This window comes from Ostrinia furnacalis, unplaced genomic scaffold (genome assembly GCF_004193835.3).
Source record: "Ostrinia furnacalis isolate ACB-3 unplaced genomic scaffold, ASM419383v2 OfSCF2680, whole genome shotgun sequence".
NCBI classification, from domain to species: Eukaryota; Metazoa; Arthropoda; class Insecta; order Lepidoptera; family Crambidae; genus Ostrinia; species Ostrinia furnacalis.
This window is the reverse complement of record NW_021132919.1, coordinates 66052-92505: the sequence shown is the minus strand read 5'-3', so window position 1 is coordinate 92505 and position 26454 is coordinate 66052. Positions and strand designations below refer to the sequence as shown.

At 37.7% G+C, this 26454-nt stretch overlaps 1 protein-coding gene across 3 annotated transcripts in view; it reads left to right on the top strand.

The window, feature by feature from the left end:
• FMRFaR (FMRFamide receptor) overlaps window positions 1–26454 on the top strand; it is a 99821-nt gene that overhangs the window by 10818 nt on the left and 62549 nt on the right. For all 3 annotated transcript variants that reach the window (XM_028309265.1, XM_028309266.1, XM_028309264.1), the window contains exon 2: window positions 11080–11178. The gene's annotated coding sequence lies outside the window, so the exon portion shown is untranslated. The remainder of the gene's footprint in view (window positions 1–11079; window positions 11179–26454) is intronic.

The following is a 26454-nucleotide window of genomic DNA, read 5'->3' as shown; positions in this document are numbered from 1 at the left end:
AACTAAATTCAATTAATATCGGCCATGTGGTTTTTGCCGTGACAACAAACACGTGTGTTTTATTTTGAAAAGTATTTTTTCATTGTTTTCAAGTAACTTTTGACAATGCATGTTTAGTTTGTAATTTTGTTAAATTTAATCACATGGTGTTTCTAATATATTATTTAGAAGCGTAAATTAGTGTGGATTACAATTTTTTGAAACTTTTTCGGTACTTTTATGCTATATTTTTTTACCGATTTTTTAAAAGCACTATCACCTAGTCGGCTTAATTGTACCACATCAAGTTGTATGGAACTTTACCAAAGGATTTTGAATTTTTTTTTGTAAATCATATTTTGAAGTTATAATAGCGTAGTTATGTTTGACTAACAATAAATGAAAGCAAAATACTGGCAAAGTAGATAAGGTACAAGTGTGCGTTACGATAATTAGAATTACAAAACTTGTACTCAAAATCGTGATAACGTGTAAAACAATATCGATTGTCTATGTTATTAACTACTGTTTCTTTTCGTTTCCTTTTTTTTTAAGAATGTATCGTATAATATTTTGCCATAGTTTTTTATAGGCTTGAAATTTATTCAAATCCAATTTAGTAACCCAGTGGTACAAATTATCGAACCGGTTGGCTGAATTGGACCGAAGCTCTGAGCTCGTATTTTGTTAATTTGTGCTAAATATACAACAATCATGTTAATTAATAGTAATGAAATAGAAAGTTGAATAATTTATCTTTTATTACCATGGACATTAGCAAAAACAAAAGAAAACTATGTGTAAAATGGGATTGAAAAAAACTGGTCCAAATTAGCGGACTCTCCCTTACTATCCTAGACTTATAAAAAAAACTTAATACGAGTATGTTGTTCTTGCGTGAAAGATAAATCAGTTCCCTATATTGTGTTAAATGTTTATCTTTTAAAATTTTCAAACTGCTGAAAATCCTTATTAAAGTGTAAATAAAAAGGCCATATGTCATAGTAGTGCAGCGCGAAGCACTCTGCGTTACAAGGCGGCCTCTTACCTTGATTGCGGCGTCGCTCCATTTCTGCCCGCGTATTCTGCGAGCTCCCTCGGGCCGAGTTGTGATTTCGCTGCGCAGGCACAGTCGCTCCTGCGGCCCACCACGGTAACCCATTTATCAATCACGGCTTTGTTCTGTCATGGAGATTCTTGATGAGTCAATAAGACACAATTTATATTTAAACTATGTTTTTGAAATGTGCAAGTAAACTTGGGAGATCATTCACAACAAACTTCAACAACATTTGAAACTATAGAAATATACGAGTATGGCTGGTTGACATCATTCGTCAATTGACATACTTTTTATGTGCTGTCTAAATGCAGAAATGCGATTTTGTTGGTAAAAACAAACTTATGACGTCACGTTTTCGCCAGTCGGAAACTAAGTAATTGAGTTTTCATAGCGAGAATTTTGTGTATTTTAGTGTCTTAAAATGATTGGTATGTAATTGCCCAATTGTTGCTTTACGTACTACGAGTAAACCATTGATCTACCTAGAGTACTAGTAGAATAGATAGGACGTAAGTTTAAACTGAAGACAAGTTTATCTCCTCCGGTAACGTTCAGCTCTATGAGACGGCACCTACTACATCTAGTCACGTCTGACTTTGCAGAGTTTGTTCGTCAAATATCCTAATTCCCGAATAATACTCCCGAAGCCCGATTCCGTCTTGAGTAAATCGACTGAGCTTATCTAAGTTTGTGATCAAATTCCATTCGATCACTATTCCAACAAGCCGAGGCGTAAGATATCGATATCTCTATTCCAGGAGCGAAATTACAATATTCGTATTAATGCGTCGATTATAGGGGTGAAGGAGTTAAGTAAGATTTGCTCGCAACCTTAGAGCTGCCCTACCAACGTAATATGAAATGAACTTTATACTACAATAATGACAATGATTTCTGTGCTTAAAGCTTAGTCGAATTCTCGTAAAATATAGTTTATTTAATAATCTTGAAAGTTTTGAACGGTGTTTTGAGCAGCGTTGGGCTATTATAATAGCCCATAAGATGAAGTAAGTAATTTTATACCTAACTAATCCATCTCCCAGCACATAATTTTAAAACAAGTTGCCGTATTGGTTTGAAATCCTTTGAATGAACATAGATGCGCGTAGAAAACACGTATGTATGAATATACACATTAGTATTATAGTATTATAACAGTGCAACGACTAACATTCCCCTACACGTAGGTACAGTGACAGTGCATCTTATTTCCAAGTGTTTGTCTAAAGTTGTATCTAAAGTTGTAAGTATGTGCCTAAAGTTCTCTTTGGTATCGGATTCAGTTGAATTTCGAGTGGAGTCCGAGCCCAATAAGTTCCATTTGTGCCAAATTTGCGCCGGGCATGGGCAGCGAACGTGAAGATAGATGCCATTGGGGCCGGCGCTGCCCGCAGAGCTCGGAATCTATTGGACGTGACTTAGAAATGTGACTAAATTCGCATCGGGAGGTAACACCAAATTATAGAGGCACTATCACTCAACCCAAATTATAGGGACTACCTCTCATGTTAGTCTCGTATGTACAAATTTTTTCTACACCTATCCGACAATAGGTAGTATTGATACTATTTTATTTTTAAACACATAATTTGAACAGAACTGTTAATATACGATCATAAAAATGTGATTATCATTCAATAATCTTTAATGATTCGAAATAGGTATTACATATTTGATATTAACAGTTTCCCGGACAGTAACCCAGACACAATAGAAGCTTAATTGTTATGACGGCTATAGCAGTTTACTGTCAAGGAAAGTGTTGTAAGTATTCGGTAAACTTCGGTTTTGACTAATACTTATAGTAGCTCAAAATTCCTCAGGACATTTTTCATCTCACCACTTTCAAAAGTTTGGTATTGTCGCGCGGCGTCTGAGAGATTAATAAGTGCAGTACATATTCACATCCGGCAACTCAGCTGGTCCCTCGCTCACTAGCCGCTTAGAGCAGCAAAAGAGAACAGCAAAACTTGTTCATACTAACATTTTGATTTGGCATAATAGAAGCGCGTGCTCACCTAAATTCTAATGGAATTTCGCTCTACGTAAAACTGGTTAGCCCATTGAGAATTCACATTTAGTCAGCCACAGACTGGTTTCATGCCATAATACTTAACGCAAAAACGTGGAGAAAGATGTGCCTTTCATAACTGTGATATTCTCACCTCACTGCCCGGGGCGCCCGCGCCGGCGACCGGTCTGAGCCACTTTACTTTTATTAGCCCCATAATGATAGATTCGCAAACGATACCAATTACTTATTCTACTGGCCAATCTACGCCAATTGAGGCAGGTTGTTTAGATAACGCATGAGGATTATTAAAACGACAAACCAGTCCACAGTTATTTAATAATATATTTTTTCAAATCTAAACCCGTTTCGGTTAAAATTTGAATATTAATAAAAATAATACAATAACATATTACATGTAAATGTATTACATCTTTTGTAAAATTATTAGAATTTTAAATGCATTTTTACTCATCTTTTTTTGTTTGTCACGTAAAGTTACAGATGATCAAAATGGTGGCACCACTGTCGCTAGGGTGGTAAGATAAATCCTGATGTTATTAGAAGAAGATAACCACGCACTCATAAGGGTTCACTCCAACTTTCCACATAACCTCATTTAAATAATCTCGTGGGAGAATCTCTAGCACATATTCAGTGAAACTTTTCTACTTAAGGTTGGCCACACACGGGCGAGCATTAACGGGTTGATGATTGGTCATTTCGCAGACTGTTTACCAATCAGATAGGTCAATGTATGTACAATCATTGATAACTAACGTTTACAACGGCATGCCAGAATTACAATGGCAAATTGAATATTATGAGGATATACAGAGAAGTCAAATCGCACAAGGGAATATAATTCGCAGCTCATATACAGGGTGTTTGGCGCATCGTGTGCCAAAATGATTTGGCGGATAGAATGGGTCATTTCCTATATTTTCAGCCCCCATAACACGTTCCATGCCAGGCCGCTACTTTTATATTAATTTTTTTAGTAATTTCACCAAAATACCCAAATCGCATCATTTAATTTCGATTTAAAAAAAACTACTAGGCGTAGCTTCAAAGTAAATATTTTGTTTTGACGTGCATTGATGTAGAGTTGCATCAAATCTAAATTTACTGGCAAATATCATCTAGTTTTTTTTTTAATTCAACTTTGAAGTTTCACTAATTTAAGGATTTTGTGAAGTTATTGTTATTATTTAAACAAGATTAGTATACCGTTTGAATGGGGATAAACTAGAAAAGTTTTGATAAAATCCGAAGATCGCTATCTCTTTCATTTATTTTTTTATAGTCATGTAAACTTAAATGTTCAGTCCATTTTTAACTTGTCGGAAAACTTCAAAGCTGATTTTTAAAAAACTAGATGATATTTGCCAGTAAATTTAGATTTGATGCAACCCTACATCAATGCACATCAAAACAAAATATTTACTTTGAGGCTACGCCTAGTAGATTTTTTTTAAATCGAAATTAAATGATGCGATTTGGGTATTTTGGTGAAATTACTAAAAAAATTAATATAAAAGTAGCCGCCTGGCATGGAACGTGTTATGGGGGCTGAAAATATAGGAAATGACCCATTCTATCCGCCAAATCATTTTGGCACACGATGCGCCAAACACCCTGTATTGTGGGTTCAAGGCTTTTAGGCTTTTCCCAGCGATCCGTGAGTGGCCAGCCTTAGTCTGGCTGGAGAAAGTCTGTTTTATTTCAGTTTTAAACATATTAACACCACGAGTTGGGCATTACATTAGCCCGTCTTGGATTCCCGCTTTAAGTGCAGGGACCCGTCGTAACTTAGCACTGTCGCGATTTAATGCCGTATAAATATGTATATGGGGCAGTGTGTGCGTGGATACATATGTATATGAGAAAGTGGGATGTGTGCGCTAAATGAATATCTACTTTGTTCGGGTTCGGACCTGAAAGTTTTGATTTCGCGGTTTAGTCAACATGCATGATTTATTCGTACGCTTGAAGATTAACCTGTTTATATAAACTGGAGGTATATACCTCCTATACCTTTATATCGAGGCACAGCAGCAGTCCTCAGAGGTTGCGTATCCAAAATATACAGTTTCTTTAAAATACTTAGGCTGAGTTGCACCACCTAACTTTAACGATAACCGGTGCTTTTTGTATGGAGTATGACAGATTTTTGACGTTTGTCAAAGTAAAATTAAGATGGTGCAACCCAGCCTTAGTAATTTAAACTGAATTATACATTTAGGCACTCAACAATGATAGGTACAAGTACTTAGGTAGGTTTAATTTACATACAAGTAAATATCGGCATTAGATGTAATTTTAACCTATAATGGTACCAAGTGTTTAATTAACAAAAGAGCCTATTTATTACAGTGCTTGTTTGTTAAGCTTCCTCAAGTTTAATATCAAACCCAACATACCAATTTAATTACAAACCATCATCAGGAAATTGAGTTATCAGATCATACCGCTTCCAAAACTGGTTACAGCGATAAAACAACACATTATCTTGTAAATTGGTAACAGATTGTGTCATAAATAATTCGGCAATCTCATTTGAAGGGGGTTTCTCGTGCTCGCGTGCTGGCGTCACACACTCGTGCGGCTAAATCATCGTTTAACGTCTTTTTTAAGTCACGTTAGCGACCAGCTTATGGCAGGCGCACTTGGTGCTCACATTTTTCGCCAGATTTTAAACAATATTCAAATATTTACATCACTACAAGAAGCAAAGAGAGCTCACCTTCTGTCGAATGTAGATGTGATCAAAGTTATTTTAGAAAATTCTCCTCTGAATGAAAGAAAACCTCTAATATCGAAAGTGCTTGGAGCTTGGAGTGCGTGATCTTATGATACTAAGCTTAAAGCAGGTGTGAAACTGGTGTCCGTATAAATCGGTCGGATGAATCATTAGCGTCATCATCGAGTTCTGTTATTAATCGTGATCACGACTAATAACAGTTTTGTATTTTATGAATGAACATAGGTATTTACTAGTAGGTAGGTAAAAGTATAAAAACTTGCACGAAAGCTTTACGCATGATATCATGATAAAACCTTTTATTCCTGTGTGTAGGACGGAAAAACAGAATTTTTACAGCTCATAAAAAGTAAAAACTATTAGCTAATAAACTAAACTATTAGGTATTGTATAGGCCAAAGCAGATTGAGCAGTAAGTACCGCTTGGGTTTATGTGGCAACGCTCTTAGTGGCCATTAATGAGTATACCGGGAAGCTTGCTCAGCTCTCGACGGCCCGAGCCGCGGCGCCGCGCCGGCTCCCGGGCTAATCCTGCCGGGCCCACTGTAGAGGGTACAGGATGTCCATTAAATACTCCAGGAGAGTATGTATGCTAGGGATCTTAAATAGACATCTTCAGTCAAGCTCACTTCTCCACGAGATGAGATTTTTTTTATCAAGATCAAGTAAAAAGTCATAAAATAAGGATTTTCTACTTATTCATTCTTAATATAGAATCTCTGGGTTCTCAAGAGTTATCGCCTCACCCTACAAAATTATGCGTATCTCGACAGTGATGGAGCATGACCGTTTTTACGACGTTGTTGTTGACCCATACAAGTCATTCGCATTGATGAGCTCCCTCCGTAAATATTCCGAACAATGAAATCAACACTCTGTATACTTCGCATCGCATCACTCGCACGCTTACGGCCAATGAATCCCGGAGTATCGCGCCAGCGTTTATATCTAGTGACGGGAACTGTGTACTTATCGATAAAATAACTATCGATGATTGCAAGTCGTGCTCTGGCAGTATTTAATGCATTAATACGTACACAAATACGCAAGAATAATTTTGTCCTGTACGTAAGTACCTAATACGAAGTCTGTCCATTGCCTGGAACTCCTAATACCAAAAACTATTAAATAAAAATATGCATCTTTCCTCAAATGTAGATTAGTTTTTATGACCCAACCGGTTTTTCGATGCTATCGAAAAACCATCGTCACTAGCCACTATTTTCATCGTATCGCGCTCATAAGAAGTTTGACGACAAAATAGAATATAGACGAGCGAGCTTGATATCCGAAAGGACGGAGCATTATTTTACCATGTTAGTGGGAAAATATGATCCATCAGAACTTCTCCCCGCCCGTAGAAAGGCCACGGCCCTACATTCAAATTGCTTTTTGCTGAGTCTGAATTGAGGAGATTGAAAAATTGTGTCAATTTGCAGCTGGTCACACATCGCGCCATTCGCATTTTGATCGCGGAGGAGACTGCGCCAGTTCGTCTGCATGCATAGATATTATGTGCATGCATTGTCATCTTGCTTTTGTTCCAATAACACGGTTAGATATTGTTACATTGACAATATTGACATACTCGTAGTTGGTGTGCATCGACTATCGTGCTTCACAGCAGAGTTATGATGTTATGAAGTGTGGTGGCGTAGCCTATCCGACACAATCAATGAAATGATGTAATCTTTGGATAAATACTGCGCGTACGTGCGCGCAAAACGAATAAAATAGCAATCACTTCATGAGTTCAATGTATACAGGGTGTGCAATATGCACGTTTCTTATTTCAATTTAAACACATACATATATAATAATTAAGAATTTGGAAATTAGGCTACATATACACAACGTGTTCCTTTTTGTATCCAAAACCTCAAACACTCTTTAGAGAAATAATAACTTACATATGACATCGCATTTTTTATTGATTTAAGAATGTTGAAAACTTGTTAAGAGTTTTGAGTCAATTATTAAATAAAGTGCTCGCAGGGTTTATTTATTTATTTTATTTTATTTGGGATAACAAACAATTGCGCAATATTGCAAATACAACTGCTGAACATTAAGGGTTCAAGTGTGTATAACAATATGATAGCCAGCAATAAATATTACCTATTGAAAATTATTTTTAGACAATATTTTGTAAATACTGGTTCATTTTAAGACCACCCCTTACTACCACACGCATTTAAACATATGATAGTAAACCAGCCCGCGATGACCGCCATAATGTCGCTAATGAACCATTGTTCGACCCGCTAATTGGTATGCGTGGGAGTGCGCGGGCACGGTGGCTCTCCAGTATGTTAATGAGTTAGCTTTGTCGGCCAAAGGATTGCCATGGATGAATGGGGAAGTCGTTGTCTATTTCATGGTGTAATTGGGTCAGTCGTAAAAGAAGCAAGCCTCCTTTGTAGACTTCGTTTACGACTTCCTTGTCAGTGGCGTCTTGTCCAGTTCCACTCATGCATTTACATAGAAAACGCGACCCAAGCACTTTGTTGCGTGGAAGTGTATCTTTCAAATAATAATCTACTTAATAAGCCTCTCTCTAGCCCTTTCCTGGCTTGTTAACTTAAGTGACATTAGCCGGAGTTGGGAAAACTTTTGAGCGTGTGTTGTTCGAAGAAATATGAAGTAGGTCCGATCGCCAAACATCTATTTGCGCTTGGATATTACGTGCAATCTCCAAAGTATTGCTTACATTAGGTATTAATACTTGAGACTGAAAGCTAACTCTGCTGTTCTAATAAAAACGGTTTTTGTGAATTTTAAACTTAAGTAGGCATTTACCATAAATATTGTCAAACGCTTTGCAATATATTATCATAAAAATGAAATGAATTTAAAGTGGATATTTAACAGCGCTCACGTTCAAGGCTTCTACAAGAACATTAAGATTGTCTGATCCTGGTCTAGAGCAGATCAAGCCCAAGCCAAAGCGATAGTTGCGATAGAAACGAAATTTTAAATTCAACAAATCCTTATCGTGAGCTACCAGCGAACTAAAGGTGGTTTCGGTGTGGAATGCGGGTCGGATATCTAAAATGTTAGTTATTCTGGACTAACAGCAAGTGAGATTTTAGGTCAATTATCTTATTGGCGGCCAAGCTGTAGAATCTAGCTACGAAGGTGGAAACGAGGGGTAGGAATAGTCCCTGATTTAACTAACTGAAGGTAACTTTAGTTAGAGATAAAGTTTAAATAATTTATATTTTTATTTTCACCAACTTCATGTTACAAATACAGACTAACTAAGGTGATCTGTGCCTATACATAAGTAGACCTGTGTGTATGCCGTCAATTGCCATCAAATCAAAAAGAGATCACCTAAATCAATCTACCAGTTTTCAAGAGTTTTATTAATTTAAAGTTTTTTGTTTTTCATCTTTATTTATGTAAGAAAAAAAAAACATGTCAATTGTTTCCTTTTAGATACCTAATAGTTAGTACTGTCCCAAGCAAATATTAATCCAAACACATTTTTCTATAATGCCCATCAAAACTTTATCTCATTTTTATTGTACACATTTATTGTACAAAGTAAACAGCAACAAAACGATACCATTTAGCTGCCAAAAATGTGGGCGGCATTATCACAAATATGTTCTTAACATCATAGAAATTGATCGAAATTTACTAGAGCGGGGCTAAGTGATTTTCTATAACACGCAACGCGAGCTCAGGCCCACGCAGCGCTCTACGCAGCCGTAACACACACTTTCGGTGGCTCGCAGTACAGCAAAATGACACTAACAGACAATTTAAGACGAGGATAACCCGAAGGGAGTAGTACAAACAAACAGAATAAACCGAAAGTTGAAAGCGAGACATAATAAGTGGGTCGTGATTTCCCAGACAAATAAGATAGGCTTATGCTAAGCTTCTGGAATTGAATTTAGATCCTTTCGTCCTCAATCAAAGAGCCGCGGATACTTTGTGTGTCGAGCGAGGGTAGATACAGAGAATTCATAATTAATTTTTCATTTCAAATGAGGTCTACGGCTGACAGTGGGTCGTTTGGCGTTTTCATATTAGGCTTTTTTTAGGCTGTGGGGTTTTGGCACATTATTTATTCATTATCTAATGAAGATTTAGTATTAGAGAAGAAGAGCTAGAATATTAATAGAGTGACCACTTTAATACGTCCCGCAAGATATTTACTTACAAACCGTATCGCCATACAATCGAAATTTTAGCAAATATTGAATATTTAAAACTGGGTTTTCCAAAATTCTAAATTCCAGTTCACGTAGGTACCTACTGTATTAAAGATAAGGCCTAAGGTATTAATGAAGATGATGAGCAATATTATTCAAATTCTTTATTAGCCCTTTTAAGAACATTAATGATAGTTCCATTTTATTTGTGCTTTTCGTACACCTAGTCTGTAAACTCCTTAAAGTTTTCGGGTTGCGTTCATTTGTTTAATAGTTCCGGGCAGTAATAGGTAAATCTAATGGTAATCCCCGCTCGGCTTCACGCGCTGCCGTGACCGCGCCCTCGCAGATGGTTAGTGGAAAATGTTCATGTTTATTTATCGGCGAATCGCATTTGGATCTCGTCCTTGACGCGGATAATACGGGTTCACGCAACACAAAGCAAAGAAGACAACTCTGTGTGCTCGGGATCAGTTTGGTTAGGATTGTGGTTGTGAATCAATTCCAGTGATATTTGTCCGATCATGAAAATAATGCCGCCTCCCGCTCGAAAAGGATGTTATATTTTAAAAAAAATCTCTTTCTTCGAGAAGCCTAAAATTTTCGGTGATATTTTTTAAAATAGAGCATTATTGTTGCATTTACCATTTCCCTTTAACGGTAACTCAAGATTGATACGAATGCTCACTCATTTAAATCGGTTCCGTAGTAACAATGCAATGTATTAATACACCCCATTCAATTATTCGCGGAATATTGACAAATTAGCAGGAAGTTAATTAATGGCGCTTCCTTGTCAATGCTGAGAATTGATAAACCACTGACAATAGGAAGACCAACTGATAGATAACCGGCGCTCGATGAACCCAGCCCCATTGGTAGAAACCATTTGAAATACCATGGCAGCCGTGTTACTGGCTCGGTCACCACTGGCGACCACTAGAATAACTACATAGATTAGTTTTAATTATTTGTTCATATTTTAAGAACTTTTGTAAACCAACATGGAACAATTAAGAATTTGAATTCGAATTTATTTATTTTAGATTAGAGTTATTTGCATTATTTATTTAATATTGATTTTGTTCTGTTTCAGATATCACTCAAGGATGTATGGTGTATTTTAATAAAGTGGTGAACGAGAACAAATATCAAGAAGTTTTGGGAACAGCGGACCGTTGAGACGCGAAGGCGGGTAAGTTTAGACTTTAGATTGTTATAATTTTGTATCAGAAAGTTGGTGAGTAATGAATGGGTACACTACAGTTTCAAGTATCCTACTTGAAAATGTTGTTCTTATTGACTTGTTTAGTATTAATAACAAAGCACTTCAAGTATTTCCATTTGGTTTAGGGTTCTAACTAATTAAATAAGTAGATTACAAAGGCACGAACGAATCGATCATCTCAGAACAATTGATATTTTTGGATCTAATTCTCAGCCTGAAGATAATGAAGTGCTTTAATAAAAACCAACCACAATAACCGACGAGTGGGCCTTTTAATGACGAGTATTCTTTATTGCGCGACACAAAGTAAATAGCTGAAAGAGCAGTGAAAACATTCGGCGCGGTTCAATCTAGGCAGTTTAATCTCTAAAACGCAACAAATCCTTTTCAGAAAGCTTCAGATTACACCAATCTCTACATATTACCTGCCATCAAGCTATGAAACATTTGAAATACAAAATGTATTTTAGACTTTTCTTTACTTAATTTACCAAGACAATGTTTTAATGCAATAAATATACAGTAATTTCATGCAAATCCTATCAGTAGGTACCTAGTTTCTATTTGCGGAAAGAGAAAAAACCATCCATCTTCACAAACTTGAATATTAAGTAGGTACTAGTCTATGGCTACGACTTAAATATTTTGTTTGTGATTTGAAGTAATGGTAGCTAGCACGAGTTTCAATTCTATTTTAGTCCGATATTACGTAAATTATAAACCTGATATTCGCTTTGTTAGAAACAATATACGCGAAACTTCTGTTATTATATTGGCAGAGCCTTTTATGATTTTCAACGGCAGCTTTTCTGAATTTAGTATTTGACTAAAAGGTTTATTGCGCAATCCTTTGATAAAAATGTCTAAATATATTCCAATTCCAATATATAATTGATATCGCAAGCATCTACGGAATTTCATTGTAAGCTAAAAGTATTCTTACATAAATATTTCACTATTCTTGTTATTTATTTTATTTTATTTTATCTCAGAACTCTGTTATTTATGATTATACTGTCAGATTGGTATCATTGGCTCTCAATTCATTTAAAATGTTTATAGCAAATCCGCTTGCGTGAGCGCAGTCTAAGTAACTACTCAGTGGAGTGCTTGTACTTAACGCTTTACGGGACTTGATATAGCTACGCAATTTGCCACCCGACCGTTATCCAAATTGATCCATCGAAAACTGGCTATCTTTAATGGGCGTTTTAATAGACACCAATAAAAGTTTATAAATATGCGTAACGTTGCGCGCCGCAGAGAATCGCCTTAGACGCAGTTCGTAGTTCGATACTTGTCTTTTTTTTTTTAAATAATCAGAGAGCTCGCACAGGATTGATTGTCTGGTATCTACGAGATATGTAATTTCTAATATCAAGACACCAAGTATTTCGGTGCATCTTTTATTATGCATTTCTATAAAAAGTAACTACGTGGTTCATATAAACTTATTCAGAGTCACGACAATACGAGTATTCTTGCAAGTTCTTTAAGATAAGCAAATTATGCGATTTTATCTCAGAAATATTCTTTTGTTAAGCAGCGAGCTTAGAACTAGCTTAAGTACAACTAAGTTTGCGAACTCTCCGGGATTTTACTTTAGAGGATTATGTTGTTAAGCGTAGTTATATTAATATCTATCATTAAACGTCTAAATACAATAGAAAATTAAGATAATAACTGTAGTTATAGTGGTATATATATTTTGAATTGAGTCGTAAAACGAGAAACGATTTATTAGTTTGATGCGAAATGTGGGCAACTTAGTTAAAAACGCCAAACTACGCCAAGCACAAGTTGGAGCATGAGAGTCCGTGAGTAATTGATGCCTCATTCTATTTATTTGAGTAATTGTTTTTCATGTTGCCCTTTAAATCCTCAAAATTGACCATCATAAACATTTAATAGATTCATCAACTCTAAAACACGCCCTACGTTATTGCAAAAAAATCAAACCCAGGACAAACATTGGTTTCAATTACATTTCCATACTTTTTCTAATAATAATAAGGACCCCCCTTAATTCTAACAAACGAATTTAGACCAACTGTTCAATGTCAACTTTTATCGGCTTTGAATCTTTAGCTTCAATAAACAAAATGAAAACACTATTGACATTTGTTATTTGGTTAGTTCACCTTCATTAGAGGTTTTGATCAGAAACCGAAGCAAACGAAATTGTGGACAACCCTCTCAGCGAGGTAGGATTCCGCAAACATTTTTAGGTAAATTCGAAATACACAATAAAAAAATGCACAGAAGATGCACGAATCATAAAAATGACCTTTTTGGTATCACATCATTTAAGGAGTTTGCGAGGCTCCGAAATGTGTGACCCGCTCTACCAACCCCGCTGTACTTTTAATACTCACCAGCAGCAGCCAGCAACCAGGAGCAGTTGGTGATGGTCAGTAGGTCGGTCCGTCCACTTAAAATTCGACGATCCTTCCAGCAGTTGTGTCAGTTCTTCTCTGGTGCTGGCCCGCACGGCAACCGCGACCTAGCTCATTATGCTCGAGACGTATGGTTTGTGTCGCCGCGACCTCCAGGACTCGCGGGCGCCGGGAATCCGCCAAAATGGATTGGATACTCACTTTATTTTATTAAACTAGTACTTACGTCGCCCTGGGGGCTGCGGCTTAAACTCTTAGAGTTTCCGAACTATGGCTTATTAAACTCTGCTTTATGGACCCTGAAGGGTCGTGGTTCAAAGTTTGTTCGTAAATATGACTTATCAAAATAGTCTCTTTCATACTAACTCTTATTTTGTAAAATTGTTGTTCTTGGAATAAATGGGAAGCTTTTTGAAGCGGTTTTGGAGATTAATATTAATAATGTAAAAACTTTTAAATCCTTGTTTCAGCCTGATTTAGTAAACATAAATATAAAATCTCAAAGGGTTTCAGCTCCCGGCTCTGTAAGATCATTTACTTGACATGGAATGTGGTGGTTTAACAAGTGAATGAAATCGAGTCGTAAAGCGACGCGGGCACAAGCTCGCAGCGGGCCGAGGCGATGGGGCGGCCTCAGCAGATTTACACGTGTCTAGGGGCGGCCAACCTTCGCACTTAGCGGGACTTACGAAGCCGGGCCCGGGGCTTGCGTCGACGACGACTTATGGGAATGTTGCTATTGGAATGAATTGGAGATGACATTAACAGATTCATCGTTTGACACGTTACTTTATGTACGAGGATATTATTTACTTTGATATACCTGCATGATACAAACAAGAGCCAACCTAAATACTCGTACGTAATATTCATTTTTTATTGGGCTGTAGTCACCCCAAACGAAAATGAGAATCATTTGGGAAATAACTGTTATAAACTCGGAGGCATTGTCTATAAACTCGCTTCTTTTTGTCACCAATTTCCTTACTTCCTAGCACTGTTATATTAATGTTTAGATAAGAAGGTATGTGCCTAATAATCACCCAGAATCAAGGCCACTTACTAATGGATTTGACACTGACTTGACAGTACAGTGTCAACAAGTCTCCACTGTTAAATTAGTTTTATGCCTTTTCTTATTACGACAATTACCACTAATCCATTCTAGCTGTCCGCCTGTTTATCCCCGCGGACAGTGATGCCCGACCGCACTGTTCAAATGGCTTGTACTCGTATTATTCTTATGACTACGTTTCTAATCGATAAAACTTTTGGTCTGAACTTTGTAACGGCTCCTCTTTCGCTTTTCTCAAAACCACTGCTAATTCACTCCATGAAGTCAATCCATAGAGTTAAAATCAACATCGCAAAATAAATAACATCTTTCAATAAAGATTCAGGGCGATGAAAGAAAATCAATGTCAATCAAGGGCCCGGGAAACGTGATAATTAAATATTAAACCTCCCGGCCAATCTGAAGTCGCAAGCAACAGCCGATAAATTATGGAACAATGATCGTTTCGACAAAGCCGCCCACAAACTTGGCGAGTAAGTAATACTAATATCAAGTTTACAGGTTAAGAGGAACACCGAGCTTTGTGCGATAACATTTTACAATCGATCGGCAGTTACTAAGTTTCGGTTGTTGTTTTAATGATACCTAACGAGTATTTGAATAACATTAAATTTAACAGCATTTTGATATTTATTAGAATTATTTGTTTTGTAATTTCAAAATAGTATTAATTGAATAATAATCTTTATTTTTATTAAGTACAATTAGGTATGTAGTTTTTTTTTATATAATTCAAAGTGATTGTACTAGAATGAATTACACTAAAAAAAATGAAACAGCTTAGAAGTAAAATAATCACAGGGATGTTATCTTTAAACATTTTTACATTCGCGATACTGGGAATAAAACAGCCCATTATTCAAACAGACGGCACTTGGGAATAAAAGCATTTATCCACTATAGTTTACAAACAGTTTACTTAGTTTTTTGGAGTTCGTATTTTCTACTCACTGCTTGCGAGCCTTTTAAGTACGTTTTGTGATACTCGTATTTGCAATGTACGTAAGTAAATTTATATTAACATAAGTTTATTTACGATATAACATTTTTGTAAGATGTCTCTACAGGGTCCTACTTTACAAACGGATATCGAAATAATTATTGAGCTATGTCTACTATCCGTTCGCGATAAGTTTGCCGCTGGCGACATGACGTCACTCGAAGGGAAGCGTCTATAACTATAGCAAACTATATTGAAAATATTTTTTATTTATTAATATTGATAAAATTGCGTTTAATCACTAACTAATTGAGTTTAATCGTGGTTGGGGAGGGGACGCGCATTCCACGGACCGGCAAACTTAGCGCGAACGGGTAGTACCTCTTTCACTTACAAAGAAATTCTAGATTATGTGGCAGCGCCGGGTAGAGGCCATATATCGGAATAATTTTACGGAGAAGATCCTATTTTAGGTGACCTGCGCCGCGGGTCTCACAAGAGAATACCTCTGTTAGAAAGAACATGTACTCATTACAACTTTGTCCTGGAAATCAAGAGAACATATTAATTCATTGTTTGTCCGGAGCTACGTACGTACAGTTACTTGATACATCCACTACCAACTGAATTCGGTGGCACGTTAACGAGCTGCCCCTTCAGCGTCCAGTTACTGACTTTGAGTGCACCTGAAACACCCTGTATTTTGGAGAATTCAGCTTCTTCTTGCATCCATTTATTACTGATAGAAAGTATTTTTAACCTTCAATGCCAAAATATAATTGTAACACTTTCTATTGGTAGAGTTTGAAATGATGTGGCGAGGATCGCTGGTAGAATGAAAATGTTGACTTGTGATTAAATAAATATGCGAGAGTCATATATAATAATATGTTTGGACAGTCAGGTTTATTCAAAACTTCATTTTTCTTACTAAACAAGACAGCTACAACTTTTTAATTTGTGCAACTCAGCGCAATCAATGCAAAGACTTGATTGGGTCGTAGAGTCTCCATTTCTCTAATCACTACCAGTGTTTTTCAACCTGTAGGTCGCGACCCCCTGGGGGGTCGCCTAACCTTTGTAAGGGGGTCGCGAGAGGTCGTTAAAACTACCTCAGTAAAAGAATCAGTAAAGTTATAATGATGATTTATCCGAAATCTAATTATCCAAATGCATAAAATATTGTATGGATTGAAATATTCAGTCCCTACAATATCTTTGTAACATTATAAAATGCATGAAAAAAAAGCGAGCGGTCGGGGGGTCGCGAAATATTTTTTCATACCAGGGGGGTCGCGTCATGAAAAAGGTTGAAAAACACTGCACTAAACTATTGAGTATTTATCTTAAAGAGTTTAGTCAGTATGTATGTACTTATGTGTGTATTTATTACCCAAGTTCATTGATTTATGATGCAAATTCATATAGTTCGACCCCTCAACTGAACGGTCTCGTATTAATGAGAGGTCTTGGAGGTTGGAAACGATTTCCATGTTAACGAAGTGGCGGGCACAGCTTGTAACTAATATAACTTTGACAATCTCCAATTTTAGTAGAGTGAAACGACAAGACTAATTGTAACAATAACAATAGCAACTAGGTACGAGTACATATGTATAAGGACGTTTGTCAGAACATAATAAGAAAGCAAACAACTTTCTTTGTAATTAAAAACATGCCACTTCATGATGCTGTTTGTTAAAGTAACAAAAGGCATTTAATTAAATAACATAAGGAAAGAACAAAGTTTTACAGCAATATAATCCCACGGATACGTGACGTTAGGGAAAACAAATGAGATAACAGACAAGTCTAATTAACGCGATGACGAAAGGAGTTAATTAATTTGGTTGCGGTTAATTGTCCCGCGACAGACGCCGCGGAGCGAAGGGCCGCGCTGCAGCCGCTGGCTGCGGAACGTAATTCCTCATATACGGAATTTGGTAGACATTGCTATCAGAAAACCTATCATTCGAAATTCCATGACTTTTATTAATTCTTTTATAGAGTGAATACCATAGGGTATAATCTGATGAAGTAGTACTCGTATGAGTTTCAATATCCAAGTGGTAATTAGATCGGATAGAAGTTGAAACAAACCACACAAAGTAATAGAGAGTGCAAGCCTATTCGTACATAATAAAATCCACGTGCAGATTGCAGCGCTACGCACAGAGGCGCTACGCACGGAGAGCCGTAGCAACGCTGCTACGAAGCTACGGCGGTGACTACGCGCCTCGCACCCTCCGAATGTAGTCGGGGGTTAATAAGGACTCTTTCAGTCATTCCCATTGAATGTATTTCAGAGGAAGTTCCTGACTTACAAACATAACTTTAGAAGACAATGTCTTAATATGGTGGATGTACAAACTGTTGACACGCTTTCAATGGCTTTTGAGTAAGTTCGACACCTAAGAGTAAAGTGTTAAGTTCTGACGGGCTTTATGCATCTTACACTTTACTTTCTACCCGGCGCCTTCTATTCTTACGATGTGTGTGTGGTAAACACAGTTAAATTATGTTTATATCTTTATTCTTTACTTATTGTTTTCGGTGTTCCGAATTGCGCCGTGATCGTTAATATATGCATAGAATATTAATCTAGATACGTTGTGACTATCGCAATATTTTCCGACAGGTTGATTCGGCGTCCACTCGAGTGCAAGCCATTTAATTTTACACCTGTCTTGCGTTCAGTGAGCAATCACAAATAACTTTATTTAAATGAGCGATTATATTTAAGCTCGCTGTTACGTGAAGCGCGGGCGCGGCCCGGGCGCGTGTCGCCGCGCGGAAACAAACGTATGAGAAACGATATCAACACGTTCAGGGACAGATATTTTAATTTTTCTATGTTTTCACGAACGTGGCGCAGACAAAATGACCTAACGTACGAATATATTTCAAACGTAACTAGGTAGAGCTAATCGTACATACAGTAAAGTTGTATGTTTAGGTCAATTTCGAATGACTATATTTGCTATGCAAATAATATACATACTCGTATTTCGCAGCTACTAATTACTTGTAGGTACATTAGCGCTAATAAGACAGCGGTAAATACAGTTACGGTGCGGCATGTTATATTAATTAATAAAATAATAGCTTACATAAAATTTAACGGAAGCGTGGTCATTGAAACACTACATAAATTGATTATAGAGTGACCTTTAAAACTGCATAACAAACCGTATTTATTTTTATGTAACATGCTATCATGATAATTTATAAGATTTGAAGAACTGACACAATTATGTTCTGGTCTTGGCGTGACACTGACGACATCAGTGCACTCCTTACATTATATCAATGGTCGAGGGATAGAATTAAGTAGTCTTTTTAGCTCCATTCAGTATGCTTTATTTGTTTTTTTTCGCGCTTCCGACACGGGCTCTGCACTACCGCGAATATTTTACTTTTCGCGCCCACTCAAAGGTGCAGTCTATTTTCGGTGGGATCAATGCTCGCTAACCAACCCTTTGTGTTTATGCACGATTGGTGAAGCGCGCCCGCGGTCACGTGACCTGGCGACACGATAACGATTGGCATTTGAAAGTCTAGAATGGAAGTGCAATTGAAACGCTTGTGTTCATCATCATCATCATCTCAGCCATAGGACCTCCATTGCTGAACATAGCCCTCCCCCAATGCTTTCCATGTTGCCCAGTTAGTAGCGGCCTGCGTCCAGCGCCTTCCTGCTACCTTTATGATGTCGTCGGTCCACCACGCTTGTGTTGCAGTTACAATTTTTTGGTCGTTTTTAATTAGTAGAATAAAAAGTTTAACTTACCTACCATTCTTGATACCTATTTCAGGAATATGTTTTGTGTAGGCAGCGATGAACTTTGATTGAGATCGTCTTCGGAAGTGTGACATATAGTCAGTTACGTAGGGTCCACGTATCATACGTTCGGTCGTGGTGCCAGTCATCAGAATCGAAACTCAAATTTTTTTCTCCACAACAAAGCAGAACTTAAGAACCCACCACTCATTTGAAATGGGTCTTACCTGAAGGGGGTCAGTATTTATAAAATGTAAGAGCTTTTTAACGTAATTAACTTTATCTCAAGACTTTAAAATACGTAATTGTTTTTAACACTGTTTTAAATTGCAAATAAAGCATTATTTGCGGCAGTTTTTCTTAACTTTCGGCCGGCTTCGTCATCGCTCTCCGCTTTAATTAAGAAGCAGGGACGCCGCGTAATGGCTCCTTTCTTCCGCGGACAATATTTTTTAATCTGCGTCCAAACAAACCGGAATCAAATTAAACAATTTGGGCGAAACCGGCCCTCGCTGATAAACGTCATTACTCTTTTGTTCATTTGTCAAAATATAAGGAGATTTTAGCCCAGCGCTTCTCATAAATTCACTCTGTTTGAATGGTTAATCTTGAAATCGAGCAGAAGTGCATCTAAATAATAAACGTGCAATTTGTTGAGCTTCTGGAAAAGTTATGTAAATATATTCTGAATAAATTGCTTCTTAATGTATACTTAAAAATCAGAGCCCATTACAGTAAAATATTCGCCTCGATTTAGTGGCTTACGGTTCGACTCTGAGATCAAGCACACAAAGTATAAAGACATTTAATATTTCTATACGGTTTAAGTAAATTAACTTGATTATCCGAAAAGAAATATGGTTTCATTCGGACCACGCTAAGCCATTTTGTTGATCCTACATTTTTATCAATTAGGTATTGTTTCGATTTAATATTTCTGATTATTAATATTTCAAGTTACACGAACTTAAATGTACATACCTTAATAATTGTAAGAACACTTGTCACTTGTCATCGATGTATAAACATTTTGGAACAGGGTGTCCTGCCCTGGCAAAGGCACTGCGGCTCAATATTTTCGGACCCAACGTTTGATGACGATGTTCGCCGTTCAAGCCAATTAGCCGAATGGTAGTGGGCGGCACAACAGGTGTCGATTACAGTAATTGCCCGGCAGCGGCGGCCGTCGCCGCGAGCGCCAATTTGTGCCAGTCAGCGTCCGCCCCTGCGCCCGCGGCGGGACGCCCGCCACATTACGAACCTACGCCTTTCGGAAATTTGCACCGAGCTTTAGGCTAACAAAGTTCAGCTTCGTCTGGTCTCCAAAACGCTGGGTATATTCCGAGATGGAAACAAACTTCAAAATTCACTGAGTGGTATTTTTAAGTAGCTAAATGCGCGAAACTCGGGGTAATCATTTAAAATGACAGCTCAACACAACAACTTCAATTTCCTTTTAACTTTTTGCGGATTTTCCGCTGAGGCAATATACAGCAGCAGCACAGTGTACAGCTTATTCCAGTAGATCCGCAGGGACCTAGGCTTTTTTCGTTAAACATAAAGTAATAGTTACATGTCCTAAATTAAAAAAAAGTGACACAATATTGTAAAATATTTATCTTATATTTTGGATTATTATTTAAGTAAAATATGCCACAGAAATCAATCCGAGCTGCTGTATCTCGCTATAATGTGCCACCAACAGTATAACAGAAATAAAATTAATGGTTGCCATTCCGGCTCGGAAACAAGTACAGCCTTATAACGGCCGTCTTCAGGCGTTAACAGAATAAATAAATGTGGGCATTTTTATCGCGCGACAGTGCTGCCGCCAATGAGAAGCGGCAGCAAAGCTAATCCTTATAAAATGACATGTTTTTGTCTTTGATTTGAGAGAAGCATTGACAATTTTACAATGAAAGCCGACTCTTGGTACCTACTTGAGTCAAGGACATAAATACTTGAGATAATGCTTATTCAGCTCTCTGCTTCAGTGACCTTTGCTGCACTGGTAGTTCAATTTACTTTTCCTCGCTTTTAATGCATTTTTTATTTATTTTCCATAATCAAAGTTTGTTTATTTAAAAGCAGTCATTTAAAACTGGCAGGAATAAAAAAAACATTATTTTTCACTCATTTACTTCTAACAAAAAGTAACTTTGCAAAAAAGTAATTTAATTGGATATTCTTTGGCCTGAACCCATTCAACAGACGGCCAACTTTTATTCCAATCGTCATAAATTTGCTAATCGGATCCGATAAACGCTTCGCGAAATGGGCCCAATGAAACTTTCTTTAACTAATTAAACGACTGGAATGTTCTGTTCTTAAAACCGCCTTTATTAAAGTGCCTGGAGTATGAATTGACAGAAGACGCCCTGCGCCCGGCGACCCTTTGCATTTTACACGAGGCAGGCGTCACGCCTCCTGCATACTTGGAGGCCCAGCACAAATTAAATTAAAGCTGGCATTTTTAAGGTAGATTAAAAGCAAACTTAAGTTTGTTTACACTTCTAAAACTCGAAAAGAACCATAAATGGAGCTTGCTCAGTAAATACATGCTACTTAAATGTGAATAAATGATCTTTTATCTTTTACTTATAAATTAGAAACTTTGCAAATGTAATTAATTATTTTGATGTAATCTTAAAACTTACCCTCCTCGAACCTTATTTGGATTTAACAAAATGTTACTTCTTTTTGTTTTTGTTAAACACTAGAGTTAAGATTTATTGTATCTGCGATTAGGTAGACTTCCTACGTAGTTAATTAAATGCTGTATTTTCTGATAATATCTATCAAACACACGGGATCGCAGCCCTCGCGATGAAGAGCATAGAAAATGAAGAATATTCCCGAAACTGTACAGCACTGTTTTCTACAATGGATGTTTTGTTTTACGTGTTTCTTAGAAATAGTTTGTTGCTTACTTACCTACTTTAATTATGTTTTCACCTAGTAAATCAAAGCAATCGTTCAAATTGTTACAAGCGACCATTGTGGTTGTATTAGATGAATGAATATGTTAATGTTGGTCGGGTTCTACCGCATGTCAATAATGTTTGATTTATTGCCGCTTTTATCTTCACTGTTGATGTGACATCTCGATATAAATCTTGCTGTACTGTTTGATCAATGTTCAGGGCATTTTTTCACCGCCTCTCTTGTTGGTTCGCAATATTTGGGGTGAAGTGAACCGCCCAAGGCGTGCAAACAGACGTAAGCAAGCAGACACATGGTTTGACCGGGCGGGCGGAGCCCGAGCTGCTCAGTGGCCGTAAAACAAATGTCTAAGCTGTTGCATAAAAATCTATCACGACACGAGAAGTTTTTACAGTGACAAAATTATGGTGGTCAGGTACCTATCAGAAATGCTGTACGAAGCACTTTGTTATCAAACTACACCGAGTTTATTGAGAAAATATGCAAAATAAATACAGAAATGAATAAAATGCTTCACTGCCATAAACGTGAGCACTATTCAATATTCCTATACAAACTGTTATTGTACGTAATTGGTTTCATGGATGTTCGCGTGCTCACGATTTTTCAATTCCCAATCAGACACGAACCGCGGATATTCTCTCATGGCACCCCGACGCCCTGTGACGCCGCGCTCTGAAATCCTTGGGCTAAATTTGCCAGAACTAATTGGACGTCCACTTTTACAACTATCTACGAGTACTACACTTTCAAGATATTCTGAAACTACACTGTTTTTAAATATGTCAGGCTCCTCCATAACTCATGCTGCAGTAGTTGCCGTGAGACGTACAGGTCTTATTTTAACGATGCCAAATCCACATCAGTGAGCTACGAGAAGAGGTTAGTAGGTGTATTAAAAAATAAAATATATAGTTAGGTACTCGTAGCTAAGTACATTTATTTTTATAACTATTCTTTCAGGAATTTATCGTATACTTAAATCACATATCAAGTAAGATATTTCTAATCTTAATTGGATTCATATCATGTAATTCGTAGCAACTGAATAACTTCTAATCGAGTTACAGGATCCTATAAATAGTTCGCATTGTTAAGGAGCGTGATAAATCGTGCGGTTCGGTATGGAGCAGACGCTATTATCTGTCGATTGTGCTGTAATTGGCGATAGGACGGCGCCACTGAGCGTCTCGCTCGCGCGAGGCTTGAGGCGTGAGCGTGGCGTGGCGTGGCGTGGCGTGGCGTGGCGTGGCGTGAGCGTGGCGTGAGCCGTGAGGCGTGCGCGCAATAACGCCGCCAATATGCTCCTTCCGCGTCGCCGGTGACTTTTATCGCTTGTTTTTTCTTTTAGGGGACGACAGATTAAAGGATTTCTGGCAGCCGTGTGTAACCGCGTTCCGGTCAGACGCCAGCCGCGAACATTACAGCGCTTTGTGCGCAAACAGTGAACCGATGCGGGCTGTTCCGTTTCAGCAAAATAAAACAAACCCTTTTCTACAAAAAATACTTAATTATGTAAATGTGAAAAATCTCAAATTGTGTTATTTCGTTTTGTTACTTCTTTAAAGATGTAACAACACGTAAAGATGCTACATCAAATTCAAAGGCTAAATGGTATTGACCTTTTCGCTTATTATTTATCTTTCAAAGCCAAAAAACTGTTTGATGAGTTTTGAATACAATGCAATCAATCAACTTAGACGTGTTCATTAGGGTGGTCCTTATTTTTCGACTTTTGAATTATCCCCGGGGCACTTTCTCATTCGATTATATACCTCTAAATATGAAATTAGCTTTTTTTGTTTTTTTTTTTAGTTAAGATTTAGAGGTCGCTACCAGCTGTCAAAATATTTACAAAAGCTTTGAAAATCTTAAATCATGGTTTCATAAATGTTTTATTTAAGTGTTTATATCACATTTTACGTGCAAATGAACATCGCATAGATAGAATAGACAATCGCTTCTTGTCCCCTTCTCCCCTCAACCCCTCTTCTATACCGACCATGGTACCGACGCGTCGAGATACTAACAAGTAAACTCTTATAATCTTAAAAATAATTGATTCAAATATGTACATTGTACATAATATCTTAGTTCATAGCAACAACAATAATTTTGTAATATTTTTATTTGGCTTTGGCTTTAAAAATAAATGAATCTAACAAATACAGATTTTGTTTTTACTTAAAATTCAAACCTTGGTAGCGACCCCTAAATGTCTTTTAAAAATTAAAAAAAAAATAATGAAAGACTTTCATATGGTATATATTCAAATTACGTGGTGCCCCGCAAAATATTAAAAAAAAAAATTTTTTTCGTAGGAATAAGGACCACCCTAGTGTTCATAGATGAAAAAAAGCTTGCTTCAGAATCATGAAGAAAAGTGATAAGACTCGAGTGGTCGCTTCGACGATTGAATGATGATACCAATGTTTGACTGAAATGAGTTAGATTAGTTGAGATTACTCTGACGGGTAACCGAAATTAAATGAGGGTTAGTCCCGCTGCTCGACCGCTATCACGAGCAATCTCGGCTTTGTCTGGACACCGTCGGCAAAAAGTCTCCCGGTCGCTTTCACGGGCTCGGGGTATTTATACATCACAATGTATTTTTGTCATTCGCTCGTCGTCGCTTCGTGTTAATTATATCTCATAAACATCCGGCGGACCTACACCGTGAATCACTGGGGAGTAAACAGCAAGTTGATAGTGGAGCGACGTGACTGGAGGCGGCCACATCAAAGGTCCGGGGGGCGCACGGCCGTGCGTCTTTATTTCGGCGTTTGAATCCGTTCGCGAGCGCCCCGAGGCTCGGATTTAGCGAAGTGTGAACCTCTGCTTTGTGTATTCGAACACGCTTTTTACTAAATGCTTATATTTTTTCACTCACCCAAGAAAAACGTTAACGAGTTTCCCTGCAAGCTCATCTCAGCGTAGATTTTTTTCGGTCGGTCAACTGGTCGTATACGGGTCTATTTCTTGTAAGCCGACTTCCCTCGGATGTTGGCAATCAGCGTTAGGCTTTTTGTAGTATTATGAAAGACCAACGGAATTATGTCTTTGACACGTTTAAGAAAGATATGTTTATTCTCACGGCGTTTAGTACCAGATTTTTTCTTTTAAACATTACCACGTATTATAAGCATTCAAAATAATCCTTACATAAATACATTATCCGTATCTATCGAGGAATGTATGACGATGTAGGAAATTGTATAAGATCTCGTCGCCTCAAGTGTTCGTTTGATGTCTAATCGGATTTATTATATAGAGCAAGGTATTCTCGTATCATTTTTACGCTTCGGCGCGGCGCCCACTTAGGTATTTTGGTCGCGCGGTTTAATCTGCGAGCGGCGCGGCGTGCTGGCGCGCGCGTGACGTCGCGTGACGCGCGCTGACGCGGGCCTTGACCACCCGGGAACAGCTGGCGCGCGGGACCGAAGCGAAGGTGACGCTCGACAGCTCGCGTACGACAATCCTGCCTCTCTAATGAACGGTGAACAATTTGAACAAAAGTTGTAGACTACCTAGCCAATAAAGCGTCTGAACTTACACGTAATGACATTATTACAATATCTGCGATGGGCCACTGAAGTCTCGGGTAATGAGTATTCTATTGGCCATCTCTCCCTGATGCGTTAACCTTGAATAATGTAATGTCTGCGCGGGACAGCGGGACAGTGGTCTGATTTGACTTACCGCTCTGCTCGGTGGTCGGGCTTGAGTCATTTGCAATCAGATCACTTCATTGTACTCGGCGTCACACGTGACGTGTTGACTGACTATCAACGTGAAACGTGCGAATTGTGGATTGAGTAAAACTTAAGTTGCCAACATAATGAATCGTGAATCCTGTTGAATCAGGCTTTGTTATCACTCCGAATGAAAATATTGTCCTAAATATCAAAATTAAGAAAACGAGAGTTATATGTACTTATATATTTTACATTTGAAAGCAGTAGGGTAGCCAAGAGCAGCAGTTATAGAGTGGAATCAGCCTGCCTATATTTAGTAGAGTACGAAACAATGCGGGTGCCTATTTTGGAGTCTGCGCTCCTATTAGGAGTGGCCACAAATATCCAGCCGTGAATGTGACTCACGATATTTG